A 10,650-nucleotide genomic window follows, 5' to 3' on the forward strand; every position below is an offset into this window, starting at 1 on the left:
TATACCCACAACCCGCTACCGAAAATAAATTAATAAAATTAACATAATTATCAATTAATCAATTAATTAAAATGTATTACCAATTATATTTTAATTAATTACCAATTAACATTTAATTAACAATTAATTCAAAATGAATACAAATAAATAAATTAACATATTTAATTAATTATAATTAAGTTACTTCCCACCCTGTTCCGCTATAAACCCACAACCCGCCACAGAATTATATTACGCAAAAATTAAATACCATAACATTAATTAATTAAAATAAATTATAAAATAAATATACACTTTTCACACATATACTAACATAAAAAAATCACTTTAAAAAATAGGACATTATTAAAAAATTGATATTAACTTACTTACCTCTAATTCGATATTTTTGTCGTCTATATTCTGTCCATTCTATATTTTTGCTGTCTATATTCTGTCCATTAAATATTTTGTCCATTCTATATTTTGAATTCGATATTACTGCTATTCTATTCGATATTTTTGTAGTCTATATTCTTCCATTCGATATTGTGTCCATTCTATATTTTTAATTCGATATTAATGCCAATCGATATTAAAAACTCGATATTTTGAGTGTATACCATCTTACAGAGGCTTCAATTAGACCAACAAGGGAGTACAATTCCCAGGCATGATATACCAGGGCCAACTCATCTGTACACCAACCATTGCGCGGGATGGCATTAGTGTACCAGAGTGATAGGGCTACTTAATCCTTGGACAAAAACCAAGAAGAAAAAAAACAAACATGCTAATTCCAGTTTATGAGCTTCCAAAAGTCCCGCTTCGATTGACTGCCTGCTCTAGATAGGTCCAGCACAGAAACCTTCAAAAGAGAAGTCTGCCAGTCCAAGAAGGTGGGAGGTAAAGAGTATTTCCATTTCTTACAGATTTCTCTTCTAGCTAATAAAATAGCATAGAACAAAAGTTTCTTGGCCGGTCCCTCCACACCTTCAGCTAAACGAAAGATCAGAAGAGGAAGATTGATGGTAATGTGGAGACCTACAAAGTATGTCTGGCTATTGCCATATCTTTATGAAATAATATATGTGCCATATCTTTATGAAATAATATATGATACAGCCTCCTCATGTTGTTTGAGGTCGAGCGTGTCTTGATGAACCCGTTTTGGTCTATATGGGCCAGTCGCTGCATTTGCGGCAGGAGTCTTGTTGCTAACACTTTACTAAGTATTTTAAAATTGAGATTCAGCATTGACAGAGGACGGAAGTCCGCCATGCCTAATGAATCTGATTTGGATTTGTGCAGTGGAACCACCAGCGCCCCTGTCGAGGAGGCCGGGAGGTGATCCACCTGCAATGCATCTGCACACGTTTTTTCGGGGCTAAAAATGTACATAGGTGTAATAAAATTCAGCCGGGTGACCATCCAGCCCTGGAGTCTTCCCTCTGGCCATTTCTTTAATGGCTGCTCTAAGTTCCTGGGCAGTAATCGCCGTTTCCAGGCTCTTCCGTGAGGCCTGATCTAGGTCTTGCAATCCCAGGCTCTCCAAATATGCCACTATCTTTTCTACTTGCACCTCACCTGGCTTCCCGTATAGTTTCACATAGTATTCCCAGAATCTGTCATTTATAACTTTAGGAGAAAATATCGGCTGTCCCTCAGGGTCTAATATACTATGTATCAGGGACCCCCTGCCTTCCAGGCGACTTGACCAGGCTAGTAATTTTCCGCTTCTCCACCATCTACGTGTTGTCTCTCTTGGTATGTTCGGATATTTAAGAGTCTTAACTGTTCCCAGGTTTTGTTCTTTGTGCTCTTTGCATCTGATAGGCATTTGTGGTCTTCTACCCCTTTCCCCACTTCCCTGTCTAGTGTCAGTATTTGGGCCTCTAAGGACCTAAGTTCTTTGTTAATCTCCCTTCTGGCACCCTCTGTTTGTCCCATGCATTGTCCTCTGACCACCACCTTGAAGGCGTCCCATTCCACCAGAGTGGAGCCTGCCGTTCCCTGGTTTATTTTAAAATAAGCTGAAATTGCCCTTGGACAGCTGTTGTCTGAAGCAGCCATCTTCGAGTAAATTGGGATCTAATCATCACAGTGGAATTGGGGCCCTTTCGCGGATTGGAGCAAATCTTAGGAGGAGAGGGCTGTGGTCAGAGATGGATCGTCCCAGGTATTCTGTCTTCGCCAGTGCGGGTGCCAGCTTACTGGAGCAGAGAAACATATCTAGTCTGGTGTGCAGGCCGTAAAGCTGGGAGTAGAGCGAGTATTCCCACCTCAGTATGCTTTGTAGCCTCCAGATATCCAGAAGCTCCCATTCGGTGATCCATTCCTGCAGGCTTTAGCTGTCGAGGCTTCTGCAGTACCCCATAAGCGAGGCTGGATCTGTCCATTTCCAAATCAAATACACAATTATAGTCTCCCCCTAGAATCAGATTACCAGAAGCCACTTCTGACAGTGGTTTGGAGATTTGCAGTAGAAAAAGAACTTAATCCTGGGTCGGGGCATAAATACTTCCCTGCGTTATTTCTCTTCCCTTCAATCTGCCCTTCACTAGCACATATCTAAAATCTGGGTCAATGATCTTGCATGTTGCGTGGAAAGGGGTGGCAGGTTTGAACCACACAAGTGCCCCTCTAGCGTAAGCTGAATATGTTGTCGCATACAATTGCCTCGCCATCTACGCTTGAGTCTGGCAACTTCCTCCTTTGTGAGGTGGGTTTCCAGAAGCCTCACTATTTGTGCGGCTCTGCGTCGTATATAATTAGGATGCTATAAGGTTTAGAGGGAGAGCCCATGCCCCGAATATTCCGAGTTAGAAGTTTAAACTCTTCAGCTTTTTTATGGTTATTAACTGTGTTCTACATCAGCATACCTCCCCCTCCTCCCCTCCCTCCCCCAAACATCCAGCCCTCACTTTCGATATATGCAGTGGACCCCATAAATTAAGACAACAAACTGAAATTTAGAACTCCCCATCCCTCGAGTGGACTGGCAACGTCCAGCTTCCCAAACCTGTAAATTAACATCACTTCAGTTAGAACGCCGCAGTCGGTTCCTGTGGCGGTTCACTCTGGAGGGGTGGAAGCAAGTAACTTCCAAAAGGGTGTTAGTTACATCCGGTTCCTCATGCTGTGCGAGGGCCGATCTGTGCCCACTTCCTGGGGACATGTCATACCCTGTCCTCAGATCTCAGCTGCTCTTCCCCGTCTGTTGTCTATTTTTCCATAATATTAAATGATTTCATCAGCTGTTTATGGGGTTTCTTTCGGTAGGTCTGAGTCAATGCCTGTGTTATCTTCCGCGTTTTAAGACTGGGCTAGATGTTCTGAGGAAGAATCTATGTTTTTATCTAATTTATGGGGTGTCATCCATTGTGCCACCGCCTGTAACGCAGCTTCCTATTCTTGTTGCGTTTGAGATGGTGTAGGTTTCTGCAGTGCTTTCGATTTCTTGGGGCAACGTTGTCTGGTTCTGGCTACAAGTTTCTCACCTCGGGGGCCCGATTGTGATTTGGGCAGGGGTGTGCCTTTTCCGTATGACTCCAGCCCGGACCATGTCTCTGCAAGTGTGTTACAGAAATGCGTGGTGCATCTAGGATGATCCGGAGTTTCGCTGGAAACACCAGTTAATACTGCAGGCCTGCCTCTCTGAGGACCTTCTTGGCCTCTATGAATGATGCTTGCTGCGCCTGCACTCTGGCAGTAAAATCTGGTAAAATTAGTACTTTACTGTTGCCCATGATATATGGGCCATGCGTCCGTGATTGCTGCAGTATAGTGACTCTGTCCCTGTAATGTAGGAGTTTACCAATCACAGGCCGAGGGGGCCTCCTCGGTGCAGGCGCCGGCCCAGGGACTCAGGTGAAAATTTGGATACTGAGGCAGGCAGCAATTCTTCTCTACACCATTTTTCTAGGAATGACAGCATGTACGTGCCCTCCATAACTTCAGGGATTCGCACAATCCTAATGTTGTTACGTCTATTTCGCCCTTCGGCATCTTCAGCCCACCGTTCCAACTCTGCTACTCGTAAAGTAAGGTCATCCAGCCACGAGGTACCTTGTTTGTGTTCAGGTATAAGTTTGGTGACAGAGTTTTCGACTTCTTTAACCCTGCCTGCCAATTTACGGTGTTCCGCCTGCAGCAATCCTAGTCCCACGGACACTGCCCCTATGTCCTGCTGCAATGCTGTTTTTTTGTCCTCTATATCGCCGCTAGTATCTTGTCTAAGTGGAGGTGCAGAGATGTTTCTTTGTCCTCAGGCTCTCCACTATCGTGTTTAGTGTGTAGTGCGGAAGGTTTGCATGTGTTGGGCTGAGTGTTCCCGGGTTTACCATTCGATCGTGTTATCTTGCCCTCCGTTATCCCTGCTCTGGCGTTATGCAGAAATTGCAAATATTTACAATCCCAGCTGTTCTTTCTGCATGCACCTTAATCTGTTGGGGACTAGTAAGCACTTCGCTGGAGCCCCCCAAAGGTATTTGACCACCTAGGTCACTATGATTTCTCGGTCAGGATTAGCCTTGGATTGTGTGTTTCTCCGTTCTCACCTCCACCTGTATGGCACTAATGTTTCTCTCGATATTACTTGCTTTGAACGTCCTCCCGGCCTTGACTTTGGGTCTCTTTGCTTGCCGGTGTTGTAACACCATGAGCGGACCCCTTCTTTCTTTTTCCTAATCCTGTATCGCCTGGTTAGCCATGGGCCTGGCTCACCTGCACACTTGAGGGGCAATTAGGTGTTTGTGGTCCCAGCTGAGGCCTGCCTGCCTCCCGGCTGGACTCAGTACTCCTCGCCCCAGCCTCGTTGCGCAGCGCTGTGTCATCGATTCCCTGTCCGGGTGTAGTCAGGTGGCCACCCCTGCTGTGTGCCACATGAGATTCACTGCAGTTCCTCTCTACTGTTATGGGGTCTTCCCTTTTTGCCCAGTCCTTTCGGGCTTATCTCCCTAGCTGCAAGTCCTTTGGGAGTTGTTTGGGTATGTGTTTAGCGACCTCTTCACTGCTACTCTGGGTCTCTTCTTCCCATCCCTCTTCAGGGTGGGCAGTTGGTTCCATTCTCCATGCAGTTTCTCTTCCACCCTCAGGCTGCACACTCGACTTGTCTCCGCCAGCTCCTCTAAGGAAAAAGCTTGGCCCAGGGAACCAAACTCCATCCGATTGGTGTCGCTTCACCTCCGGCTCCTACATCCAGGCCAGCGAGGTCCCCGTGCTGCCCGGTGACGCTAGGCCGGGATTTTTTCCCGGGACCGGATCCGAGGACCTGCGTCGCCCAAGGGTGAGTGTTCCCCTCCTTCTGCCTTCTTTTACCGCTGCTGCTTCCTTAGAGTGCTTCGCTCCCTGTGCCTTCTCCTCACCTTCTGAATATAATATAATAATTAATCAATTAGAACTACAAATGCAAATTAATTATTAAAAATTATTACCCATTAATACAAATTTTTTGCCAATTAACAATTAATTAATTAACAATTAAAAAATAATAAAAAATTACAAAAAACAAAAAATAAATTTAAATATTTAATTAAATTACTTCCCATCCTATTCTCCTATAAACACACCACCCGCATTAGAAAATAATTGAATAACATTAACATAATTATCAATTAATTAAAATTAATGACCAATTATATTAATTACCAATTAAAAATTTAAATAACAATTAATTCAAAATAAATACCAATAAATAAATTTTAAAAAGTAATTATTTATAATTAAGTTACTTCCCACCCTATTTCCCTATAAACCCACAACCCGCTACAGAAAATAAATTAATAAAATTAACATAATTATCAATTAATCAATTAATTAAAATTAATTACCACATATATTTTAATTAATTACCAATTAACAAGTAATTAACAATGAATTCAAAATAAATACCAATAAATAAATTAAAAAATGTAATTAATTATAATTAAATTACTTCCCACCCTATTCCCCTATATACCCACAACCCGCTACCGAAAATAAATTAATAAAATTAACATAATTATCAATTAATCAATTAATTAAAATGTATTACCAATTATATTTTAATTAATTACCAATTAACATTTAATTAACAATTAATTCAAAATAAATACCAATAAATAAATTAACATATTTAATTAATTATAATTAAGTTACTTCCCACCCTGTTCCGCTATAAACCCACAACCCGCCACAGAATTATATTACGCAAAAATTAAATACCATAACATTAATTAATTAAAATAAATTATAAAATAAATATACACTTTTCACACATATACTAACATAAAAAAATCACTTTAAAAAATAGGACATTAATAAAAAATTGATATTAACTTACTTACCTCAAATTCGATATTTTTGTCGTCTATATTCTGTCCATTCTATATTTTTGTTGTCTATATTCTGTCCATTCAATATTTTGTCCATTCTATATTTTGAATTCGATATTACTGCTATTCTATTCGATATTTTTGAAGTCTATATTCTGTCCATTCGATATTGTGTCCATTCTATATTTTTAATTCGATATTAATGCCAATCGATATTAAAAACTCTATATTTTGAGTGTATACCATCTTACAGAGGCTTCAATTAGACCAACAAGGGAGTAAAATTCCCAGGCATGATATACCAGGGCCAACTCATCTGTACACCAACCATTGCGCGGGATGGCATTAGTGTACCAGAGTGATAGGGCTACTTAATCCTTGGACAAAAACCAAGAAGAAAAAAACCAAACATGCTAATTCCAGTTTATGAGCTTCCAAAAGTCCCGCTTCGATTGACTGCCTGCTCTAGATAGGTCCAGCCCAGAAACCTTCAAAAGAGAAGTCTGCCAGTCCAAGAAGGTGGGAGGTAAAGAGTCTTTCCATTTCTTACAGATTTCTCTTCTAGCTAATAAAATAGCATAGAACAAAAGTTTCTTGGCCGGTCCCTCCACACCTTCAGCTAAACGAAAGATCAGAAGAGGAAGATTGATGGTAATGTGGAGACCTACAAAGTATGTCTGGCTATTTCCATATCTTTATGAAATAATATATGATACAGCCTCCTCATGTTGTTTGAGGTTGAGCGTGTCGTGATGAACCCGTTTTGGTCTATATGGACCAGTCGCTGCATTTGCGCAGGAGTCTTGTTGCTAACACTTTACTAAGTATTTTAAAATTGAGATTCAGCATTGACAGAGGACGGAAGTCTGCCATGCCTAATGAATCTGATTTGGATTTGTGCAGTGGAACCACAAGCGCCCCTGTCGAGGAGGCCGGGAAGTGATCCACCTGTAATGCATCTGCACACGTTTTTTCGGGGCTAAAAATGTACATAGGTCAAAGGGGGAGGAGCCAAGATGGTGACCTGATCGGACGTGTAGTCCCTCGGCTCCGGAGACCGTCTCCTTCTTTGTGACTATCCTGCCGGTGATCCTGTTTTTCAAAGACACGGCGTGGAAGCCGATGTGCCCAGGCGGCCCGCAGTGTAATCCTGAGGCTTGCGACTCTTTGCAAGTGGGAGCAATGTCCGACTGAAGTTTGCGGCCCGCAGCGGACCGGAGTCCGGGGCCTCGAGTGGACGCTGGGGCCGGCTGCCGGGTGATCAACACCGGGCGTCAGAAGCGGCTTTGACCCGGTCGGACCATTTACAATAGACGCGGCCGAATTTGGAACGTGCGCTCCTTTGGACTGCAGGTACTGTGTTGGTTGTGCCTGGCGATTTATCCGCAGAGATTGCATGAGTGCAGATACCCACACCGCGACTACGGACGAGTGCTTGAACACAGCCCTGCTAGCGGCGGGAGGCTCCCGATCTTTCTACCCCCTCAATATCGGGCGGAGCGGCTTGCTTCAGGGGCAATGTTTACGGCCTCTTTTCGGACCTGCTTAACGCCTTTCCTCGAGTTGTAAGCCTTTGGCCAATTTCAGCGGCCCTGCACTACTCGAGGTGTTTACCGTGGTGATCACGAAGTGCACAATGGAGGGCAGCTTCGGAGAGCCTGTGTCATGGAGTGATGGTGGATGTGTGGTGCGAGACGACTTGACCGGGAGGGCGCATGGAACTGCTCGGGGCTATGGAGATCTATTGGCGGCTATTGTCTCCCTTCATTCCGAAGTGCTACACTCTGCAAAAACCCTGATCAACAAGGTGGACCTTCTAATAAGTGCTCGTGGATGCTCTAAAATGGCCGCCTCGTCAGACTGTAGCGGGGTTCTTTGTTCTACATCTGACCGCGACAAGATGGCGGCGTTGCGTAGCGGTGCCTGCCCAGCAACCCCAGACCCCGGGGTGCCTCTTGCTACTGCTGATTATTGCCCTGGCCGAAGTGGAAAGTACGGACTGCAATTACGATGAGTGTTCTCTCCCAGCACCATATCTCCCTCTACCCGGAGATCGCTCCAGAAGGGGCCTGACATTGAGACTTTCTTCCTTGGATCGATTACGCTCTGTGCCACGGGTGTGGCGTACTCTTGGCCCAGCTTGTTATCATTGGCCCTGTATGTACGGGACATGGTTGAGTGCTCCAGTCGATGTTCCCCGCTTGGACTGTCGTGCACATCTCCCTGGACTCTCTGGGTTTCCGTGATTAGCAGTGGTGGCGGAGAGAGAACGGGCCAGGGGTGAACGTTTATTATTATGGTCTGGGGGTCTCCTGTTGCTGACCTGGGCATGTGGGTGGTGTGTCGCTGCCTTTGACTGCGCTATGTGTCGATTCTGCATCTCTAATTTATCCTGATTGTACTGCTTAATATCACCGGGCTTTTTACTCTGTGTTGTTGCTGGACTTGCGGGACGGTGTGGCCGGGGGACGGGAGGTGGGCTCCTTCCCACCTTTCTTTATTTACTGAGAGTTATAGATTAGGATTCTTTTCTTACTCTCTATATTTCGGGACTCCTTTTACTGGGCGACAGGCACACTGCTAGGGGGGGTTGGGCCGTAGCCAGCTTCAGGGGTGCAGGGTGGGGGGTAGGGTTTTTTTTGTTTTTTCTTTTTGGTTCTATGGGCCCTCTATTCTTTTTCTTTTTCTTCTTTTCTGGGTTTAGACGTTTTGCATGTGTGGTAGGCAGCGATTCTGGCATTTTATTACGGTTCCTATTTGTCTATCCTGTTCCTAGGATGCCAGATCCAACTCGTTGTTCTTCGATATCCTGCTCGTGTCTATCCTACAGAAAAAATCTTTAAAATTAGACCTCATTATTCCTGTTACATATCCTTAGCACCTTTTCTGTTGCAATGTACTGTACTTGCTAGCCCTCCGGCTCGTTGCTGGATTGTATGTGCGATTTTTTTGTCAATAAAGGTCTTCCAAAAATTTAAAAAAAAAAAAATGTACATAGGTGTAATAAAATTCAGCCGGGTGACCATCCAGCCCTGGAGTCTTCCCTCTGGCCATTTCTTTAATGGCTGCTCTAAGTTCCTGGGCAGTAATCGCCGTTTCCAGGCTCTTCCGTGAGGCCTGATCTAGGTCTTGCAATCCCAGGCTCTCCAAATATGCCACTATCTTTTCTACTTGCACCTCACCTGGATTCCCGTATAGTTTCACATAGTATTCCCAGAATCTGTCATTTATAACTTTAGGAGAAAATATCGGCTGTCCCTCAGGGTCTAATATACTATGTATCAGGGACCCCCTGCCTTCCGGGCGACTTGACCAGGCTAGTAATTTTCCGCTTCTCCACCATCTACGTGTTATCTCTCTTGGTATGTTCGGATATTTAAGAGTCTTAACTGTTCCCAGGTTTTGTTCTATGTGCTCTTTGCATCTGATAGGCATTTGTGGTCTTCTACCCCTTTCCCCACTTCCCTGTCTAGTGTCAGTATTTGGGCCTCTAAGGACCTAAGTTCTTTGTTAATCTCCCTTCTGGCACCCTCTGTTTGTCCCATGCATTGTCCTCTGACCACCACCTTGAAGGCGTCCCATTCCATCAGAGTGGAGCCTGCCGTTCCCTAGTTTATTTTAAAATAAGCTGAAATTGCCCTTGGACAGCTGTTGTCTGAAGCAGCCATCTTCGAGTAAATTGGGATCTAATCATCACAGTGGAATTGGGGCCCTTTCGTGGATTGCAGCAAATCTTAGGAGGAGAGGGCTGTGGTCAGAGATGGATCGTCCCAGGTATTCTGTCTTCGCCAGTGCGGGTGCCAGCTTACTGGAGCAGAGAAACAAACATATCTAGTCTGGTGTGCAGGCCGTAAAGCGGGGAGTAGAATGAGTATTCCCTCCTCAGTATGCTTTGTAGCCTCCAGATATCCAGAAGCTCCCACTCGGTGATCCATTCCTGCAGGCTTTAGCTGTCGAGGCTTCTGCAGTACCCCATAAGCGGGGCTGGATCTATCCATTTCCAAATCAAATACACAATTATAGTCTCCCCCTAGAATCAGGTTACCAGAAGCCACTTCTGACAGTGGTTTGGAGATTTGCAGTAGAAAAAGAACTTAATCCTGGGTCGGGGCATAAATACTTCCCTGCGTTATTTCTCTTCCCTTCAATCTGCCCTTCACTAGCACATATCTAAAATCTGGATCAATGATCTTGCATGTTGCGTGGAAAGGGGTGGCAGGTTTGAACCACACAAGTGCCCCTCTAGCGTAAGCTGAATATGTTGTCGCATACAATTGCCTCGCCATCTACGCTTGAGTCTGGCAACTTCCTCCTTTGAGAGGTGGGTTTCCAGAAGCCTCACTATTTGTGCGGCTCT

This window comes from Lissotriton vulgaris, chromosome 3_1 (genome assembly GCF_964263255.1).
Source record: "Lissotriton vulgaris chromosome 3_1, aLisVul1.2, whole genome shotgun sequence".
Lineage (NCBI taxonomy): Eukaryota > Metazoa > Chordata > Amphibia > Caudata > Salamandridae > Lissotriton > Lissotriton vulgaris.